Source organism: Protopterus annectens, chromosome 3.part1 (genome assembly GCF_019279795.1).
Source record: "Protopterus annectens isolate FY-2018-M chromosome 3.part1, PAN1.0, whole genome shotgun sequence".
NCBI classification, from domain to species: domain Eukaryota; kingdom Metazoa; phylum Chordata; order Ceratodontiformes; family Protopteridae; genus Protopterus; species Protopterus annectens.
In genome coordinates this window covers 575,214,259-575,237,693 of record NC_056732.1, presented here as the reverse complement: position 1 = coordinate 575,237,693, position 23,435 = coordinate 575,214,259, and the positions used below count along the sequence as shown (strand labels likewise).

The 23,435-nt window shown below is 40.0% G+C and overlaps 1 protein-coding gene across 1 annotated transcript in view; it reads left to right on the top strand.

The window, feature by feature from the left end:
* Window positions 1-23,435, top strand: part of TBC1D5 (TBC1 domain family member 5) — a 1,986,766-nt gene that overhangs the window by 1,642,880 nt on the left and 320,451 nt on the right. The window lies entirely within an intron of this gene.

The window sequence follows — 23,435 nt, the reverse complement described above, 5'->3', positions numbered from 1 at the left end:
AGGACTCCGACCAGAGTCTGTATTCATTAAGTCATATTTCATCATCATCTAATATGGTAATGTGTCAGGAGTAATTCAGGACCCTGACGAGGCTGTTATAAGCTCACCATATTTTGGATCTGGGACCTTAAAATGTTTCTGGTGGTAATGTGTGCCAGCCTGAACCCACTTTTTATTGTTATGAATGAGGTGGTTGGTCCTGTTATTAAAGCAGAAGGCTTATTTGTTTATCTGGTTGTTTAACCGGTAAGTAGGTTGGACCCTGACACATTTTTCAGCCATGATCTGAGCACAAGTCAGACAAAGGAGGCAGTAAAGTAAAATCCAACATACAAAGCAAAGGTCATACACAACACTGTACATTAAGTTAAGCAGAATGCAGTATATAGAAAGATCAGTATAGTGTTATAAAAGTAAAAGCAAATAAAACAGCAGGCATTGAATCTTATATCAACCAGTGTAGTCGATAAAGCATATCTGGAGCAAAAATGAGTGAAGAGAAAAGAAGAAAGCATTTTTTTATTTGAAATTGTGGAATAAATAATACAGAGAGGAGGCTGGAACTCTAATACATACATGGCTGAGCAAGTTAGAGAGAAAGCTAATCTGAGCTGCATCTACAGCATGCTGTAGTGTTCACATGGCTTGCACATGACCTGTCTTTGCTGTATCAGATGAGCATAGAGTGTTCTCAGTGTACCCAGACAGCAGCATGGCAGACACAACTAAGTAACAGCCAGAGAATGGAATGCTAGAATGTCCTGGACACTTCCATGTGTAGCAACATTAACTTGCTTAAAAACATTTAATAACAAGCTGTCAAAGCAGGTAGATATGCTGCCTGAAGCTGTAGCCCTTTAAGGCAGTAGGTATCATTAAACATTGATGCAGACTTCACTTCGCCGACCCATGCTTGCCCTTCAACACAGAGATGTGATATTGCGTCAGAAGTACTGCATTGTTTTTCAGACACTAAGAAAAGGTGTCATATAGCTGAATTGCTTATATTTGTTAAAGAGGGGTACACAGAATGGCAAAAAAAAAAAAAAAAACGGCAAAACAAGCTATTATCTGAAGCAGCAAAACTAAACTGAAACCCCAGGAAATTCTGTAGTATTTTTAATTAGCTTCTTACATCTGGCCAGATCTCTATAACTACTCCATTTCATCTTCACAATCGTCATAAAACTGCAGGAAAATAAGCTGTATGCTGCTTTTTATGCTTTCTTTTTAATCGGAATACCCTATTTTCTTGATTCAAAAATAATTCATTGCATACAGTACATAAATTCCTTATCTAAAATCAGGATCATTTTCTTTTGACAAACTGATAACCGAATTTCTCAAAACCATTGCTAGTGTTATTGAATACAGTTTCATTATAATCATTAACCACTCTTTTGAGAAGGAATGTAGTCCCTTGATATAGAAACAAGCTTTAGTTGTACTATCACTCTAAATTGCTATCTTTTCTTCTTTTTAAAAAAATATTAGGAAAATGTACCTTTTCACAGTTACTGCAGCACTTAATGCCAGTCGTATACAGTATGGATTCAGACCTGGCCACAGTAGTGATACTGCCCTTTTGTATATCATGAAATGTCTGCAGTCCCAGTTAGCCCTTGGCAAAGTTATTGGTCGCCTTCTGTTGGATCTCTCTAAGGAAGTTTAGTATCGACAGTCACATCATACTGGTAAAGAACCTTGCCCTGTTATCTCATACTTTATGGTTTACAAGTTAAATGGAGGAGAAATATTAGTCTTTCAGATAGGGTGTTGAAATCTCACTCCCAAACAGTCATTTCTTGCTTCAACTCTCTTTATGAGCGTCATCAGTAATATGGTATCTCACGGTTACAGTGCTAAGTTAATTATGATAATGGCTTCATTTTGTCAGCAAGCAACACTGTTTTTCTTGGTTAACTCAAATTTGCTTGCCTCCTTTCACTCCAAACATGAATAGCTAGATAAGAGTACATGTCAAAAGAATGGAGGCAAATCATTCTCAACAAAAAATATATCGAGTGCGCAACATGCAGAAGAAGAAAAGAATTAAAAAAAAACTCTGCATCATCAAATAAAGAAACACATGTTTACTGCAGGGGGCAATAGATAATACTTAAACCAGAAAATTACACCAAAGCAAAAGAATTTTTTTTTGCAGAAAGTCTTTTTTTTGATGGTATAACAAATATATTTAACTTTATTAAAGTGCTTCAGATACCTTGCACCATTGCAAAGGTAAAATATAGGCAGAAAGTAAAGTGGATGCAAAATAAGTAGTGTTTAAAACCACAAGTAATATCATAGGTCACAGGCAAAAATATGTATATCTGACAGCTTTTAAATTTGTTGCCCCAAAAAGAACCCTTCTGTTATTGTAACTCTTGGTATTCCAAAGACTACAACTGTATTATGTTGAATGAAACTAAAAATGGAAACAGGAATATATACCAATTCTGAGGTTGCAGTACACAATAAATTGGATTAGTCCTCCTACTCTGAGGTGCGGCTATCTCAGAAGTTTACTTAGTAGCAAAAGTGTGCAACACAACCCCACCTCACATACACATCAGGAAATGTTCGGAAGGGACCCCCTCCACTGCAGAAACACTTTAGACAGACTGTATTAAATTGTGGCATTCACAGTATTTTCTCTGAGGTTTACTGTTATTTATTTTTATTTTTAGGATTGTGGAACTTGCAGTTATGAGTCTCACATTTCATTATGATGCTCTTGGTTTTAAATCAACTGTTGCTGAAATGTTTAATTTCTTATGGTCATTTTGACCTTGATTGGATTCTGTTTGCAAATGACCACATCTCTGCAATGTTTTCAGATTTTTGTAATAAAAATTCAAGGTAAGACACCTGGTCTATCTTGTTTATAACAGGCATTGCATAAGCTAGCAGTATTAAATATTGGGTAGGACAGAAGTGTAAGTACTATGTGCAGTTGTGTCGATGTCTAGGGGATATTGTCTTTAGCTGAACTTGGTGCTGCTTTGGGGAACCTCTTTTGCCTCAAGATGCTGTGACCTCAAAGCTGACTGTAATTAAGGCATGAAGACATTTAGGGTGCCATGGCTTCCTGCATGTGTTCTGTAGACAGAGCAAACTTTTAGAAAAGATGCACAAGTGTTGTTTCAGACTGTTTAATCTAAAACATTCTTTGCATTAGTATTCCTCACACTGGCACCCAAGAATCACTATTTAAAAGGAAATTACAGCATATTAAATATGTGGATGCCCGTCTGTCCTTGTGAAAAATGCGTTTTTTGTTATTGCATACAAATTGACAGGAAATATGTTTTTGAGAGAAGTAGTTTTAATTTTGCTATTACATCAACAAAATAAAATAATGATTCTTATTTTTGCTGAGTTTGCGAGCCGAAACACTTAAGAATGTTTGGAATCATTACTGATTGTAGGACATCCTGGTATATTGTTTTTTTCAAAGTGGCATTAAACCCCAGAGTTGATTACTTAAAATAGGGGGCATCTGCTTACCCGGGGTGGGAAAAACAACTTGAAGTAGTATGATTTTTGATGAAATAATGTTGTTTTTTTGTGCTTGTTTTGAGCTAAATAACAAAAAACTGAACATTCTTACTTCTCCTAACTACAATACTACTACTATCCCTCTCCACCACATCTCACCTTAGAATAAAAGCATCTCCTCCAACATCCTCAACACAAATTACTCTCACACAACATAACTTATAAAGTTACTCCAACATCTCATCATCCCTTTTAGCAAACAACACCCTATGCCCACCCAAACCACATAGCACCCCATTTAACACCAAACTGAAATTAACACATTACCCACTACTATCAATAATAAAAACATTACAGCCACAGATAATACTTCATCTCCTCCTAGTAATACCACAATGTGGAGATAACCCCAATCCTGGAACAAATGACCTACCAAATTATGCTCAGCCCCCTAAACGCCATGATCTATTCTTTGTTGCAATTAATGCACGAAGCCTGTGTAACAAACTTACTGAATTCCGGTCCTGACTACATCACCATTCACCTGACATAGTAGCAATAACTGAAACCTGGCTAAAAACACATATATCTGACACCGAAATCCTTCCACCAGGCTTAACATTCTTCACAATGACAGAAACCAAAAAAGGAGGTGGTGTAGTCCTAGTCTCTAAGGACTCTTTAACAATAAATAAACACCCCAAATCAGTACCTACGTTTAATAATATGGAAATCCTAATAACATCCCTCCATATAAACCCCAACAAACAACTCTGTATCATCACCATCTATATCCCCCTTGGTCAAAACATCCCTCACTTAGAAGACTTCCTAGGTTAGATTAACCAAAATATCTCCCAGGAAACTATCATACTAGGGGGCACTAACATCGACTGGCAAAACCTAAGCTCCAAAGCTCCTAATATCAGCATTAATCTCCATAGTTTCACACAACTTATCACAGAGCCTACACGTGCACTAAACATCCAAGCCGAAGCTACACTAGATTGGATATTTGTATCCCACCCCCAATACTACGCCAATGCCGGTACCCTTTCAAATACGCTAAGTGACCACCTACCTGCATTCACCTGTAGAACCCAACTACAGATCCTCAAACCTCACACACATAAATCTATTAGACACCTCACCAACTTTAACCAAAACATATATATCAGTACCCTGCAAGCTCAAAACTGGTCTCCACTAAAATCACTGCCCCTAGATGATGCTGTACATTACTTCAACAAAATCTTTCTTAATACATTAAATAGCCAAGCACCTCTTCGTATAAAGTGAACAAAATCAAACCATGCCCCCTGGTTAGCTAAGTATACCAAACAATCCCTCCTATTAAGAGACAAAGCCTGGAAATCCTGGAAAAATGTAGAACTACAGAAAGTGAACATAACTTCAAAAAACTTAGAAATACTGCAAAAAAACTTATCATAACTGATAAGAAATCCTACTTCTCCTTACAACTATCTTCACAAAGTAATAATCCAAAGAAATTCTGGAAGTCTGTATCCTCCCTTCTTAACCCAGGCAACATTCAAACCCCATCGCCCTCTCCGGACAAAGACCCTTACCAAATAGTACAAACATTTAACTCCCACTTCATTGAAACCATCCACAAACTAATCAAGGATCCATCCTCAAAAACCAACCCTAATATCAAAAATACAACACAAACTCCATATCCACCACTAAACACTCTACAGCCCCCTCAAATTGTATACCACCCAACCCACCCTTCTCACTACAACCTGTACCTACATCCCAAATTCTAAAACTCCTAACCAAATGAAAACCCTGCTCACTCTCTGCTGATAACCTACCACCGGAATACTTACAACTTGCAGACAGAGCCATTGTCTATCCTGTCACTATTCTCATCAATCGTTCCATTGCTGAATCTTACGTTCCTCAGCTATGGAAAAACTCCATTATTACCCCACTACATAAAGGGGAAATAATCATAATCTCTCAAACTACAGACCAATCTCCACTTTCTCACCGCTATCTAAAATCCTGGAAAAATGTATACAAACCCAATTACTAAACCACCTCATTAACAACAACCTCCTAGCTCCCACCCAACATGGCTTCCGTCCAGGTCATAGCACAACCACAGCTTTACTCTTCTTCACTGATACTGTGAATAAAGCTCTTGATGCTGGCCTATCTACCTCTGTACTCCTTTTGGACCTATCAAAAGCTTATGACATAGTATCACAGCCTAAACTATTGCAACACTTAGACTTGGATGTTCTCAAAGTGTGGTTACCTGGTTCTCCTCCTACCTGAGTGATAGACAGCAGTCAGTCAGATAGCAAAACCAGCAGTCAGAATACCTAGCTAACAATACAGGTGCTCCCCAAGGGTCCATTTTAGGACCTTTACTCTTTAATATATTCATTGATTTAAATAAAGCCACCCAACAAAGCATATTGATTCAGTATGCTGATGATTCAACCATCATCTCCTCCTCCAACAATTTCACTAACCTCCAGACAATCACCCAAGATGCTTTTTCCTCCATAGAAACCTGGCTAAATGATGCCCAATTAATGCTGAACCCCCAAAAAACTAAACTACTATTATTCTCATCAAAACCCCCAGGCACAGAATTTAAGGTACTTTCACACAACAAAGCTAAAATAGAACAGGTGAAATACGCAAAACTTTTAGGAATAACAATTGATGATAAACTCTCCTTTGAACAACATATACTGAATACAATAAAGAAAACTAATTTCAAACTAGGCAAACTATACCGACATAAACTCTACCTCGACAAAGAAACTAAGATAAAACTAGCTAATACCTTGCTTATCTCACCCCTCATGTATGGAAGTCCCATCTTCACCAATCTCCATGCATCCCTCTATCACAAGCTGGAATCATGCTACTACAAAATATGAAAATTCGCCTCCGGCATACCCAACCGCTGTCATCACTGCAATGCTATCTCAAACCTGTCCTGGATGGAATTTCACCACTATCTCTACTATACTCCGTTAACTTTTGCCCATAAGCTAATCTTCCAACCAAATAGATGTCCAGCAGGCCAATCCATCCTACACACATACACCCCTACCCTAACCCTCTGCTCCTCAGACAGAACCCTACTTCATGTTGCCAAACCCAATAAGAGAGCAGGACAATGCCTATATTCTCATAACATTGCCAAACTGTGGAATAGCCTTCCCACATCTATCACTCAGCTTGACTCCTTAGTGATCTTTAAAACCACATTAAAAACCTACCTTTTAAACAATCCAAGTTGCACCTGTGAACTACAGCGTAAACCCAAGCCCCCTTAACTTCAATAACATAAACCTCTCAACCCCATCGGATACCTCAACGTCAAGCAGTATGACACACTCGTCTAATTTCTTGATTTTATAATATATATTAAACTATACTTGGGTCATAGATTACTTTCATGTGAAGTGAATAAATGTAAATAAGTCTTCTGTAATTAGAATGTTTATATGTTAGTACCCCTTTGCATATCTTCAATGTCTGCACTGTTTCTGTCTCGGTTTCTCTTATATACTAATAATTGTCTAATTATCTTATAACAGTGGATCTTTTTGTACTATTTATGTGCTGCTTACTCTGTATATTAATAACTGTGTTAACATTTTATGTCTGTGGAGTTTTTCTTCCCGGGCCTCCACTGAAAATGTGTTCCTGACCCAGTGGAATTTCCCGGTCAACAAATGTCAATAAATAAATATTCTAATGGCTTTATAAGCCTATTGTTGGTTCTTGTTAGCATAGTATAGTATTATATTTTACAACTGATTTTCTGGAAACCTTTCAAGGCAATATGTTATGACATTAAGCAGTACAGTGCACTTCATTAATGGTTTTAGATTCCAAAACATATATGCACATTCATTTTGATTTAGAGTGTCCTTTCATGTGTGCGTGATCAGAAAGTTAACCTTTACGGATATATATGTGTGTGTATATATATATATATATATATATATATATATATATGAGACTGTTACTTCTGATGTGTTGGCATATATTTCATTCTTTTCTGTAAACAAAAGATGTGAAGTTGTTCAATCTCGCCGTTCATTCTTACACATGGGTTTGAAGCCAATCCATCGGCTCCGAGTCGACCGCTTTCACAAGCGCAAGATCTTAGAGTAGCTTGAGGCCAAGTCCCTAGCCCATGATGCTCTCTGTCTCACCTCAGATCTAGTTTGCTGCTGCAACAGATCGGAGGTTGTTAGAGAGCTTGGGTCAGTATTCTTGATTATTCTGATTATTCCTATGTTTATAGCAAAGTTTTTTGCAGTTTCTCTTGATAGTGTGTGTTTTGGGCTAGTTAGCCTTAGTTTTAATTCAGGCCTTTTTTCATGCCTTTTCTGCTGACGAAATTTTTGTCCTTTAATAGTGGCTACTCTTAGGCCTTTGGCTGTTCCTTAGGTGTGTTGAACAGTGTGTTCCCTATCCTTGCTAATACAATTTATAGTTAGTGTTATATAGATAGATAGTTCTATAGTTATTGTAAAGTTACAATTTATAGTTAGTGTTAGAGTGTTTATATAGTTATTGTAGAGTTTGCTGTGTGTGTGCTATAGTTATTTACGGTTATTTAGTGTGGCTTCAGTAATTGTTGTTGGATTGCTTCTAATTGGTGCATTCTGTTGTTCTTGTTATTATGGCTGATCAGAGGGAAAAGCAAAAGTCAGGTTTTAAAAAAATGCCATAAATGCGGGCAGAAAATGTCTATTACTGACTCCCATGTTAATTGTGTTTATTGCTTGGGGCCAGTTCATCTCCAGGAGGATTGCTCTATCTGCCATTCCTTTAGTAGCAGGGTGTTGCTGGAGCAAAAAAGAAAGCTGGTGGATAGAGGCTTGCTAAAGCCATATTTTCAGGATTCCTTGGACAAGGCTGACCAGACTTCCAAGTCATCGAAGTCCTCCAAAGCTTCTTTGGAGCCCAAGTTATCGGCTCTGAGCTTTGCTGTTAAGGTGCGGTCACTGGCTCCACAGTCTTTGGAGCCGTGCATCAAGCCAGAGTTTTGGAACCAGTCCCCAGTTTTGGAGCCGGTCTCCGAAACCTTGAGGTCACCCATATTGCAATTGGTGGCTTCTTCTGTACCTTCGACTCGTTCTTCAAGAGCCCTCTCCGATGTGGATGTGGACAGAGTGGTGCAGAGGCTTCTCAAGAATCTGGCACTGGCTAAATTATTATCGGCTTTGACCCAACCAGTTTCGGAGCCCAAGACCATTGTACCTGCTGTGATGACTACTCCTCTGAGCCGAGCTGGACCTTTGGAGCCGGGGGAGGGGGATCTAATGATTGTGGAGCCTTTGGAGCCACGGCCTGTTCCGGTGCTATCGGCTCCCTCAACCCTGACTTCTTCAGTGCCGTTCAAAGAGTTTGGGAGCTGATACTCTCTGTTTGGCTCTGGAGGGAGAGTCAAACTGATGCATTGGTTCCGAGCCTTCCTCTCGGAGCTTCGTCGCGGATGAGCTCGGCTCCTTCCTCTGGATCGAAGCCCACTGTCTCAGCACCAGGGAGGTTGCCATCTTCTTCGGAACCGGCGGCTTCTTCGGGTCGAAGCAGTGGAATCTTCGATGCTATGAGGAGGGTTATGTCTTCCAAGACTCACACGTCATCAGGGTCCTCCTCCTCCTCCCGTAAAGTGCCGCTTTCTGCCTCTACATCACAGGTCCCCACAAAGCGTCAAGACCCAGAGCCTCAGGTAACCCCATTGGGTGACTCATTTTCTACTGAGACCTTACCAAAAGCCCCCACTGATGAGGTTCCCAGGAAGAAACTTTGCAAGAGAAGGCATTTGGGTTCCCCGCAGGAGTCTCTTACATCAGACACCGACTTAGAGGAGTCAGAAGGGTCCCCACGGTCCCCCTAGGAGGAGATCTCCTTTGCTGATATCCTTGAGGTCCTTAAGCAGAGGCGTAACTGGCAGTCCATTAGCCCTACTGAGGATGAGTCGATGCTCGTGAAGGCTTTTGGGTCTCAATCTTCCAACTCCTGGGTGACTCCGCCCTTCGATGAACTAATGGAATTAGTTGCTCGAAGGGAGTGGGAGTTTCCTGACACTATGGAATCTGTCCCTTGGAGGCCCAACAAGTTTATTGCGTCCCCCCAAGATAAAATGTTCCTCACCAAGGGAGTGCCAGTTGATGCCATGGTGGTGGCAGCGGCCAGCAAGAAAGAGATGTCTGAAACTTTTTCTACTGTCCGTCCTCCTAATAGAGATTCCAGGACTATGGACAGGTACGGGAAACGCATCTTTAGTTCTGCGACTTTTGCTATGCAACCGCTCAACTACTTGACTCATTTTACCCGTTTTCAAAGAGATCTCCTAAAAGAGCTTGGCGATACTCTGCAGGGGTAGTACAGATGGAGGTGTCTCTGAGAAGGTGACAGCCCAGCTTAATACCCTTAATTCCATAGTTAACTCATCCATGCGGCTCATTTTCTATGCAGCCGATGGTTTGAGTCAGGCAGTGGGTTCAGCAATAGCTCTTTGGAGACATTCCTGGATGCGCTTATGCTCCTTTGCAGAAGCCTTCAAGTCTTCTTTCGTTAACACCCCGTTTGATGGCTCATCTGTTTTCGGGCCCAAAGTCAAGGAGATTCTCACTAGGTGTGAGCAAGATGGAAAGACTGTCTGCCTAGGAGTCCATTTTTCCACCCCTACTAGACCATACCCTAAAGGGCAGAAAGGTGGAAAAATGTGGTTCTGGAAGTCCCAAGGAGCTTTCCAGAACACACGTAGTGAACCCCCCTCCAGGGGCAAAGGAGGGGGTAATAATGGAAGATGCCACCCAGGTGTCAAAGGGGGTCCGCAAAATCAGGGAGACCGGGATCAGTTCTTTGGCAAGCCCTACCAGTGCTCCTGAAAGGAGGCCCAACTGTCCTACTCTGGAGGCAGTCGGGGGTCGCTTGTCTTTCTATCCAGATGCCTGGCTAGGAATTACAAAATATTCTTGGGTACAAAGCATTGTTACCAGAGGTTACATCATCCCATTCTCAGAACCCCCACCTGTTTGGAAGAAAATCCCAGATGTTCCAGCCAGTCTCAGGGATCAAGCAGCCATAGAAATCCAGAGGGTGCAGGAAAAGAGAGTCATCCAGCCAGTCCCAGCGGACCAGATAGGATCCGGAACTTTACTCCAGATTCTTTTTAGTTCCAAAGAAAACAGGGGACTGGAGGACCATATTGGACTTCAGCAGACTCAGCACCTTCGTAAAGAAGGAGAAGTTCTGGATGGTCACGCTTCAATCGATCCTTCCGTTCCTAGGAATTGGTGACTGGATGTACTCTATAGATCTCAAGGATGCGTACTATCATATCAAAATGGCCAGACCATAGAGAGATCACTTGCATTTCTGTCTGGGAGCCAGTCACTACCAATTCTGAGCACTACCCTTTGGCCTCACAACAGCCCCCAGAGCGTTTACCAAATGCATGGCAGAGGTTTCGGCTCACCTGAGGCATCTAGGATTCCGAGTGTTTCCGTATCTGGACAACTGGCTCCTTACCATCACCTCCAGGCATCAACTAATTCTGTCCAGGGATCTCACACTCAGTCTGTGCCCTCAGTTAGGAATAACTATAAATTTCGACAAGTCTGCATTGTCACCATCGCAGCGTATCTCCTTTATCGGAGTAGACATAGCCACCACCACCACCACCACCACCATGGTAAAACTGCCACTGGACAGAATAGCCACTCTTCAAAACCAGGTATTGGACATTCTGATGAGAAAAAAAGTACCAGCCTCTCAAGTGTTGAAACTACTAGGTACCATGGCAGCTACGCTCATAGCAGTTCCTCTGGGGCGTATGCACATGAGAATACTTCAGTGGTTGCTCTTCACCCAGTGGTCTTACCAACAACTTCCGATGTCATTCTTGATAATGATCACAGACTCTTGCAAGAAGGATCTTCTTTGGTGGTTGACCAGCCACCAGATAACAGTAGATCACCCATTTTTTTCTCCCCCGCCATCAGCCACGGTGACCACGGATGCTTCTCTGATAGGGTGGGGGGGCTTTTTTAGGGAAGAACAGCCCAAGACACCTGGTCAGAAACAGAGTCACAGTTGCACATCAGTGTTCTGGAGCTGAGAGCGGTATTTTTGGCATTGCAGCACTTCCACGTCTCTCTTCCTATGGGGACGATTACGATCCAGACAGACAACATGTCTGAAGTCTGGTATATCAACAAGCAAGGGGGAACCAAGTCTTACCCCTTATGTCGAGAGACCTTGAGAATTTGGCAGTGGGCGGTATCCACTGGGTGCTTTCTGATGACAATGCATATCCCGGGGAAATCCAACGTGATTGCGGACAAACTGAGCAGAGCCATTCTGTTACCGCAAGAGTGGTCTCACAAAGACGAGGTTGCGGAGATAATTTTCCGCAGATGGGACCAGCATTGCTGTGACCTGTTTGCATCCCCTATGAATGCCAAATGCAGAAGCTACTTTGCCCTGAATCCCCCACCAGGGGACAGCCCAAGGGACTCGCTCATACATGATTGGCCCCCGGGACTCCTATATGCCTTTTCACCAACTCCCCTGATTCTGACATTTTTACATAAAGCCAAAGCCCTGGGAAGGACTGTAATCTTAATAGCCCCTTTTTGGCCTCGACAGATTTGGTTCCCCTTCCTTCGACTCTATCAACTGGAGGAACCTTGGATTCTGGACCCAGTTCCAGATCTGCTGACACATTCATCAGGGGCCCTTCATCCCTCTCTTTATTTCCTCAGTCTGACAGCTTGGCTGCTCTGATTCCCAACCTAACCAGGTCACACTACTTTTCCTCAAAGGTACAGCATATTCCTGTATCTTCGCATAAAGCTTCCACTAGAAAGTTGTATGCCAGCAAATGAAAGCAATTTGCCTTTTGGGCCTCCCAGAATAATATTGATCCTTACGTTGCCCTGATTGCTAGTGTTGGAATTTCTGTCTAAGCTTTTTCATGAAGGTGCTGCAGCTGCCACTATAAGAGTTCAAATGGCTGCAATTTCGAATTTCCACCTCGGATCTGAAGGTTCTAATCTAATGTCTCTCAGACTTTGTAGGGCCTTCTTAAAGGGTACCTTTCAACTTAGACCACCTGTTAGACAAACTTTTACTCCCTGGAATCTACATTTTGTGTTGTTACTGATTATTCTCCCTCCCTTTGAGACTGCATCATTCTGCCATTTAAAATTTCTCTCTTGGAAAACAGTTTTCTTGGTAGCCATTACCTCAGCACGTAGTGTGTCCGAACTTCAAGCCCTGTCTATCAAACCCCCATATTTTGTGTTTCATCCCTACAGAGTGTCACTGAGGACTAATCCTTCCTTCCTTCCAAAGGTGTGTTCCGAGCCTAACCTGAATCAAACTATCGAACTCCCAACTTTCTTAAGTAACCATTCTAACAAGTTGGAGCATATGTTGCATAAGCTTGATGTTCCCAGACAATTGAGATTCTATTTGGACAGAACAAAGGAATTTAGAAAACCTGAACAACTTTGTTTCTCATGCTGACACTAAGAAAGGGCTACCAGTATCTAAAGTTACCCTTTCCAAATGGTTAACTGACTGCATTAAATTTACATACTCCTCAGCAAACCAACCATTAGAACATGGCATGAAAGCGCATTCCACTGGGGCTGTTTCTACTTTGCCTTTGGACACTATATGTGCAGCTGCCATTTGGTCTAAGCCACATACCTTTATTACTCATTACAAGGTAGACAGGGCCTCCAGGGACAGGGCTTCCTTTGGTTCCACTGTCCTTAGGAATACACTTCTGTGAGCCACCCAGGATTAGGGTGATTGGGACGCTACCCATGTGTAAGAATGAACGGTGAGATTGAACAACTTCACATAAAGAAGTTATGTACTTACCATAACGTTCCATGTGAGTTGTTCATCTCACTTCATTCTTACATTCCCACCCGCCTTCCCCCTCCAGGTTCTCGAAGAACGAGTAAGACTTGTGGTCTGGTGGGTCTTATCCGACTTCTTACTCTGGCTGGAGTACCTGTTATGTGTTATATCCGTTACATGCTGGGATCAGCAAACTAGATCTGAGGTGAGACAGAGAGCACCATGGCATAGGGACTTGGCCTCGAGCTACTCTAAGATCTTGAGCTTGTGAAAGTGGCAGACTCGGAGCCAATGAATCAGCTCCGAACCCATGTGTAAGAATGAAGGCAAGATGAACAACTCACATGGAACGTTATGGTAAGTACATAACTTCTTTTTATATACCAACTCCTTAAATAAATTAAATACACTGCATCTTGTAGACTGTCACACTGAAATGCCTTTACAAGCATGGATTTGGTGCCTACATACAGGAAGGAATATCTCAGTTATCTTTTAGCAGTTCATAGTAATCGCTTCAGGAAATTATATGTATATGTGTCGTATGTACCTTAATTTTGGCTGCCATCTCACTGTTAAAGGCATACATACGCAGCTCAGTGTTGAACATGGTTGGAACATTTTGACTTTGTGAGTGCAATGATTTTTTTTTCTTTTTTGTGGCGATTACTGTTGTACTGGAAAAAGAAGTCACATTTATTAAGAAATACAAATTGTTTTAACTTCTGAGATAATGCCAGCTCACTACAGACATGCTGTGGAGATGCATTGCATTTTCCACCCTCAAAAGAAAGCATATACCTACTCTTTACAGGTAGAGGATATATTAGGTGTCTTGCTAGTCTGTCATGCTGAAATGTTTGCGCAAGGCTGAATATTGTATGTGTGTATAGAAGTGAAGATATCAATAATTTTTTGATGGTACTTAAAACTTCAGTGTTTTCAGGTATACACCACACCTAACAGTCTCATGTACATGAAATTCATCAATGAAGTTGGCTGGATCACCTTGTGAAGTGATTTTTAGAGGTACCATCTTTTCAAGGAATCAAGTGTCAATGTTTATGAAGAAATACATATATTTTTACCTCCAATCTAATGCAGTTCACCACTCCTGTGTTATGGTCATGTACTATATTATTCACCCTGAACAAGAGTCATATTGTTTACAGAAAAATAATAAAATATGGTGGTGCAGCCTTGCACATTCTAATGGTTATGCAGACCCTGTTGCATTTCTGAAACAGTGCAATATTTTCCAATAAAATTTTTAGTGTAGCATATTTGGATACATGATAATGGTATATGGTTTAAATACAAAAGTAATGTAGCAGCTGCATGTTATTCCACCCCCCACAAGTCTGCCTGATTCACCCATTGGTACTTGCACCTCCACCCATTATATCCTCCTCTTGAGGTTTGGAAATGGGGCACACTGGTGTTCAAAAGCCCAAACCTTGTAGCCCCAGGCAGACTGAGAGTTCTTTCACAACATTCTTTCTCTATACAAGGGCTTTACCAGTACCACACACATCAGCACTAAGTCTGGGACCATCCCCAGCTGGGGAAGAGCTGTACAGCTCATTCATTTTCTGGGTTAGGCTCATCAGCCCTCATTCCTCCATTAGAAGAAAGGATCTGCCTGTAAGGAGTGGCCAGTCAGCAGATCAAATGCAGAGGAGTATCTAAGGTGGGTCAAAGGGGGCAGCTGCCCTGGGCAGAATGTGTTAGGGTGTAGTGCATTACCGGCATTCACAATTGTATTTATGGTTAGGACTGAAACACATTAGTGTTGTGTGTGTGGCATAAACTGTAGGAAGTTACCTGCTACAGTTTAAAAAGAATAGAAAAGCTTTTGTTTCCTGTAATGTGGAATATGGCTTTTTTGCCTCAAGTATTTGAGGACTTTTTTTTTGTTTTGCTCCTCAACTTAAAGGTGATTTGGGGGGGGGGATCACAGAATGGCATAGGTCCACAGGATGCCAGACTTGAAATTCATGTTTTGCAGTAGCTGCCCACAGGAGACACAGGCACACTACTGTATGTGATGAATTCTTGGAAAGCAGCCTACCTTATGCAATGTGGGAGTCACTGGCCTATTATTTGTGGGTGATGCATCTGCATTGCTGTAGATGTTATAAATAAAGTGGGCTGATGCTGCCTTCCTCCTCCAGAGTGAATGAGACATTATTAGCATCTTGTCCCACCCTCCCCCCCAGTCTGTCCAGCACCTGTGCTGCTAGTCAAACATGGGTTGCCAGGGATCCTAGTCAGGGCCTTGCCCCTCTATGCCACAGGGCTTGGCAGCTTTATACTGAAGTTTTGAATGCCATTTCACAATTTTTTGTATTTTTTCTATATGAGCACTTTGAGTCTTGAAAACATCGACTTTATGGGAAAATAAATATTCGTTTTAGCTCTGATGTTATAGCAATGGAATTTATGACTTTGCTGTATACTCTATTTGCAGTCCGAGAAAAAAGGAACTTTTATGAGTCATAAATGAAATTTGCAGGCATCCAAATTTTAATGTTGAAAAGGTACAGTATATAATCTGTGGCACTGTAATGGTAGATAATAGGTAAGGATACTAAATATGGGTTGAGTCTTTTCATTTGTGGTATTTCATAAAAGAAATGTAGTGCAAGATTCAATTTTATATGGACCACCCCCCCTCAAATTAGTCACATTTATGTTTTGATGTCATTTCTAACAATAAAGCAAAAAAACAGCAGTCTGCATGTAAAAACTGTGTTTACTGCTTTTTGGGAGTATATAAGTATTGTATCTTTCTCACATAGGCATACCGTGGAATAAACAGTTTCTGATTTCAAAATCTTCATTGTTTGACTGTAATCAAGTGAAAAACTCTGCTCTTAGTAATGTACTTTGGAGTTTTTCATACACACACACAGTAACAATCCATATCAGTTTAACTTAGATCAAGTGTCATTAGTGGTCATTTTCAGATTCATGTCTCTAGATTTGACAGCACATTGTGTGAACACTGATTCTCTGAATACATTTCACCAAAACAGCTTTCAGTGAAATTCAGAGCAAGGGTTTTTGGGAGTGGGTCAATCTCCTCTGCAGCTTCTCATATTGGGGGGACCCCCATTCCCAAACCCATATATATATATATATATATATATATACACATATATAAATATACATATATAATATATATATATATATATATATATATATATACATACTCCAAAGTCAGAGAACAGTGGAGAAAAGAGAAGTCTCTGAAAGTTGTGGTGAAATTAATTCTGTCAGTAGGCATTCATGTGTTCTGTTAATCCATTGGCAGGTTTCCTTATTTTTCATGCACAGACCATGTCCTCTGTTTGAATAACAATTTTCTTAATGGTTATACTCTAATATCTAACTTTGATCAGGTATGTCAAGATTTCACTAACAGTAATGCATTTCACTTTGTTTCACATATACTTACCCAACTACAAAAACTAATAATTTAACTGATCAGGTGACACTAGTGGTTACTTGATTTTATGTGGAGACAGCTTCCTTCCCGCAACCCCTTCAGAGTAACCATTTTCTGATTGAGTCTGCCTTTGATGTTTGAATGTGATGAGATGCAAAATATTCTGGTATAGAATTAATTTCAAAACACACAGCCATAGACAGATCAGATTAGTGATTAACTATGATCAGGTAGCACAAGAGGTCAGTTGTTTTCATACACAGGTCACTTCCACTCCCAACCAATACCTACTTTCTGACTGGGTACACCACCAGTTTTTTTAAAGTTATCAGGGGTGTGTGTGTGTGTGTGTGTGTGTGTGTGTATATATATATATATATATATATATATATATATATATATATATATATATATACACATACATACATATACACACAAACATATATATATATATATATATATATATATATACACACACACACACACACACACACACACACACACACACACACACATATATACAGTGCAATGAAAAAGTATTTGCCCCTTCCTGATTTCTTATTTCTTTGCATGTTTGTCACACTTAAATGTTTCAGATCATCAAACAAATTTAAGTATTAGACAATGATAACCCAAGTAAACACAAAAGGCAGTTTCTAAGTGATGATTTAATTTATTAAGGAAAAAAACTATCCAAACTTACATGGTCCTATGTGAAAAAGTAATTGCCCCCCCCTTGTTAAGTCATGAAGTAACTGTGATTAATTACATTTTTGGGAAAGCGAAGTTCAATTTCACTAGTTACACCCAACCTGATTACTGCCAGACCTGTTGAATCAAAAGATCACTTAAATAGAACCTGTCAGACAATGTGAAGTAGGCCAAAAGATCCCAAAAAGGTAGACATCATGCCACGATCTAAAGAAATTCCTGAACAGATGAGAAACAAAGTAACTGACGTGTCAGTCTGGAAAAGGTTACAAGCCATTTCTAAAGCTTTGGGACTCCAGCGAACCACAGTAAGAGCTATTATCCAAAATGGAGAAAACATGGAACAGTGGTGAACCTTCCTAGGAGTGGCTGGCCTACAAAAATTACCCCAAGAACACGACGACGACTCATCCAAGAGATCACAAAAGAACCCAGAACAACATCTAGAGAATTGCAGGCCTCACTTGCCTCAGTTAAGGTCATGACTCAACCATAAGAAAGAGACTGGGCAAACATGGCATGCATGGCAGAGTTGGCAAAAACCACTGCTGACCAAAAAGAACAAAGGCTCGTCTCACTTTTGCCAAAAAAAATCTTGATTATCCCCAAGACTTTTGGGAAAATATTCTGTGGACTGACAAAACAAAAGTTGAACTTTTTGGGAGGTGTGCGTCCTGTTACATCTGGCGTAAAAGTAACACAGTATTTCAGAAAAAGAACATCATGCCAGCAGTCAAACATAGTGGTGTTAGTGTGATGGTCTGGGGCTGCTTTGCTGCTTCCAGACCTGGACAACTTGCTGTGATTGACGGAACCATGAATTCTTCTCTCTACCAAAAAATCCTGAAGGAGAATGTCCGGCCGTCAGTTCATGACTTCAAGCTGAAGCGCACTTGGGTTCTGCATCAGGACAATGATCCAAAACACACCAAGTCCACCTCTGAATGGTTTTAAAAAAAACAAAACAAAATGAAGGTTTTGGAGTGGCCTAGTCAAAGTCTAGACTTGAATCCAATTGAGATGTTGTGGCATGACCTTAAAAAGGCGGTTCATGCTAGGAAACCCTCCAATATGGCTGAATTAAAACAATTCTGCAAAGAAGAGTGGGCCAAAATTCCTCAACAGCGATGTGAAAGACTCATTGCCAGTTATCTCAAATGCTTGATTGCAGTTGTTGCTGCTAAGGATGGCAAAACCAGTTATTGGGTTTAGGGGGCAATTACTTTTTCACATAGGGCCATGTAGGTTTGGATAGTTTTTCTTTCCTTAATAAATAAAATCATCACTTAAAACACTTTTGTGTTGACTTGGGTTATCTTTGTCGAAAAAATTTTATTCATTTGATGATCTGAAACATTTAAGTGTGACAAACATGCAAAAAAATAAGAAATCAGGAAGGGGGCAAATACTTTTCCATTGCACTGTACTTATGCAGTAATATATTTTAGCTCGTTTGATACACACACATGCATACAGATTCACAAACACCAAAACATACTGCCCCTGACAAACTAGACTGGTAAACAATTCACTTTAATCAAGTGATTGTAGTCAACTACCTTCTCATAAGCTGCCCTTTCTTCCCAAAATAATCAGTTCTTGACTGGAGAAGTCTCACTGTTTGACTTTGATGAAGTGTAGTAGTTTGTGTATAGTATTACATTTTAGCTTGTTTATACACACACACACACACACACACACACACACACACACACACACACACACACACTCTTAACGACCTTGATTAAGTGGCATTTGCTTTCGCACACAAGTTGTCTTCTTCAAATATAACCTCTTTGTGATCGAGGATGCTACCAGTGTTGGACTTTGATCAGGTGATGTATTCTGGCTATAATAATGTGTTTGATGGGTTCACATGTGCACTCTGGCAAATCAGTGTGATGACTGGCAGTAGTAGTCCGGCATATTCACTCACAGGCCCACCCCTCAAATAATCCCTTTCTATTTGTGTAAATGTTTGCATATCTTTAAATCGTGTCTTCTGTATGTGAAACACCATCTCTCAGATTCAAGGAAAAACAGGCAAAGTATGGATTGTTTGTCAATTGGCTTAACCCCATACTGACTGAAACTATTGCTTATACTTACAGAATGCTATCTTATTGTAACTGTATGATTCATTCAGTTTTATTTGTTATGGATTTCCACCTAAAATCTTAGCAATAAATATATGATCGTTTCATTGTATAAAATATTTTTATGAAGCAGAACGAAAAACTGTCACTCACACTGTGGTACATTTGAGAGGAATGCAGCTCTGACTGTTGACTGTGAATGAAAGGAATTCTGCTTAATGCTATGTATATCATTGTATCTATCCCCCCCACAGGGTTCTAGAGATCTATATCAATAATCATTTAGCTTTGATAAAGTGACAGTAGTGCTCCTTTTCTTTCATTCACAGAGTGTCTCCTTAGAATAAACACTTTTTGACCAGCTATACCGCCAGTGTTTGATTGTGATTATTTAAAAGAAACTCTGATAATTATATTGCAGTGTATTTTAAATCGTTTCACAATTACACTATCCCTGACATTTCCAGGTCTGCATTTGTTGAAGTGATAGTAGTGGTTAGTACTTGTAAGCTTTCTCACAGAGGCTGCCACTTCCACACTGGATCCACCTGCAATGTTAAACTGTAATCAAGTGAATTACATTCTTCCTAAAGTAATTTATGGATAATGTTTATTGGATAGACAAGATGAGGTCTCTTAAAGGATTCCAGATTAATTGTAGGTCAGCTTCAGATAGTAAGACTTAAAGAAAGTACTTGTAGCAACCAGCCATAATTTATTTGCTAACTTTACTTTTTTAATTTCTCCAAGTCTTTTGGATTTCTAATACCATGATGGGAATGGACCCCATTCCTAAGTTAAAGTACAATTAAAGTTCATGAAATTAGTATTGTTTCAATCTTTGATGTCAGCCAGAAGTGCTCTTCGCAGCACCCGCAATGTACCCAGTAATGACTCCTGCAATTCGTACGGAGTTACATGCATTGGTAACATATCTAAATATGATTGTAAATTCTTTGTTTATAAGACCCATTTCTCCTACTACAAGACCCATTTCTCCTACTACTATTGGGACTGTCTGGGTATCTTTCTTCTACATCCTCTAATTTCTGTGTTAATCTTTTTGTATATCTTGTGCCTGGAAATTCTGGGCTTTTTGCATAATAGTAACAATGTATAATTTCTTTCTCATTCTCTTTCTCTTAATTTCTTTCTTATCCACATAATTTCATTCTTATCCGAAACGATCTTGTCAAATCTGCCCCTGTGTTTTATCAGGGGATACTCTTCCATTTCTCTGACTAATATAAACATCCTCTGAGGTCACACCAATTTTGGGAGGGAGAGCAAGTTTATGTGATTCCTTATGTTGATGCTTCAGACAGAGTAATTATGCTGATAGTACAGACCATCCTCTTTCATGCTACAAATAGCCATTACTTCAGAGAACAGATATTAGACTTATTGTCCTCCAGTTAAGTCTACCCATGAGGTTATCCTTCTGCAGGAAACTTAAGTTTGGGCATGACTGGCTAGGGGTTATGTCTGAACCCATTATCAGCTGATTATAAGAGCATGGGTTGTGAACTTCAGCAAAAACTTTAAGGGATGCACTGCAGGATATCTGCATTGCTTCCCCCACATTAAAGCATCTAAAGCATACACAGGGCTGCTCATGCAAAGTAATCTCTCAAGTTCCCCAGCATAGGTCAGTGGTTGTTCTCAGGACCTGTGAGAGTTTTTGTCTGCCCCCGGCCTGAGTTATCATTATTGGCACCAGTGCATATCTTTTTGGTACACTCATGGCTCATGTTAACACTGCGCTTTGCACAGATATCTCCAGACCTAACACAATCTCTAGGAAATATATCTCCAGGCATTAGGGATACAGTGAGTAATCCCTGGCATTCATTCCACACTTGATACCTCATTCATTGGGTGATCACAATTTTATCCCTATACCTCTTCTATTTCTGGACACTCTAATACTGGTATGTGACCACAGTTTGCTCCTGTTCTTCTTTGAGGAGACTCTAAGGCTGGTGAAGTACACTGTTGACTAGCCCACGGCTCCTCTGTCTTCCTTCCTGAAAACTCCTAAGTAGTATTAGCACAGGAAGGATGAGTATCCTTGAGTAATCCTTACCATAGTGCATGTCTTCAGGGATGCATTTTATGTAGCCTTTAGACATATGGATTCTACTTACTCACTTACTAAGATGGCTGTTGATCTCCACATCTCCACCTTGGAGAGTGGTTTGTCTACCTGACCAAACACCTTAAGTCCAAGGCAGACTCTGATGCGATCACTTTGATGCAATATGTATTCCTGAGAATGCATTACTTTTCTACCTTGCCACCTAATAATGTATCTAATCTTTGGGTATAGTTGTAAATATGGTGTTTTTGAGGCTGCATTTCCTTAGCTGTCCAGGCTCCAGTAGTCCCAAAAAGGCCAAGCACTGGGAAATCCTACAGAAACGTCCTACTACTTGTACCAAGCAGGCTCCAAAAAGACCTTACTACTGCTTGATTTCAGAAGTGAAATCCCAATATTTATCCAATGCAGATGGCCTCCCAGCTTTTCAATTTTACACCTTACGTGCATTTTATTGATGACATTATGACATATCAAGGAGACCTTTCAATGTTGGTAAATTTTACTTATTGCAATGTTTGTTGTGGTTGTTTGCCTTCTGCAGTCCTTGAGTGGTAGACAGTAGAGTACTGAAGCGGTGCATCACTGTACTTTCACCCAAAAGTGACAACTGAGTGAGCTTTGTTAAAGAACAGCGATATTAATTCCTGGTGTTCATAGTGTATATTCAATCAGAAATACTTATATTATTGAAGCTGATTGGTAGCACTCAGCTTTTCATGTACAGTTTTCATATCTGATCCATTTTAGGTTTGTGCTTCATGTATGCTTTCTTGTGTGTATACGCCTGAACATAAAAAACTTGGTCAGGCCACCATGGCTCACAATAGCATTATTTTATTGAAGCAAAATCAGATGAGCGCTTTCATGTTGTGTACCCAACGCTTCTTCAGATCATAAAAACACCAAGTTACAGCCATTTAAAACCACATAAACAACCAATAGTTACAGCATATCAGTAAACATTGGCCAGTCAAATTTTTTAGACCCATTTATGTCCTTTAATTCTGGTTTCAAGGGAACACATCCATTAAGACCAGGATATCTCTCAGCCTGTAATTTCAAGCTCCATTTTAATTCAGCTGTTTCTGTAACATTAATTAAATCACCTCCCCTCTATGATTTAAATGTATGCATTGAAGCACCCTGAAGACAAAACTATGTCCTACATTGTCCCTAATATATTTCGCTAGTGCATTATTTTCATTACCTGTTCTAATATCATGTGAATGGTTGAAAATCCTATCCTTCAACCTTTTATTGGTCTTGCCAGCATAGAACCCACAACATGATTTGCAGGTCGCTAGATATATCACATTTGGAGTACTGCAGTCTGCATAAATCCTAGATCAAAAAATGAAATCTAAGCAAGGATGTTTAAAAAGCCGTTCTCTAGTTATGTTGGGACATGCCCTACAATTCCAACACACAAAGGTCCCCAGTCTATCCGAATGAACATACACAATGCGAAAGCGCTCATCTGATTTTACTTCAATAAAATAACGCTATTGTGAGTTGTGGTGGTCTGACAATGTTTTTTATGTTTTGAATTTTTACTGTTTTAGTCCTTATCTTTATCAGTGGTTGGAACTATATTTTGCTACTGTGTATATGCCTGGTGTATTTTTTACTTAATTTTTAAATGCACAAAGAATAAAACCACCGCAATAAAATCAGTAAAGTT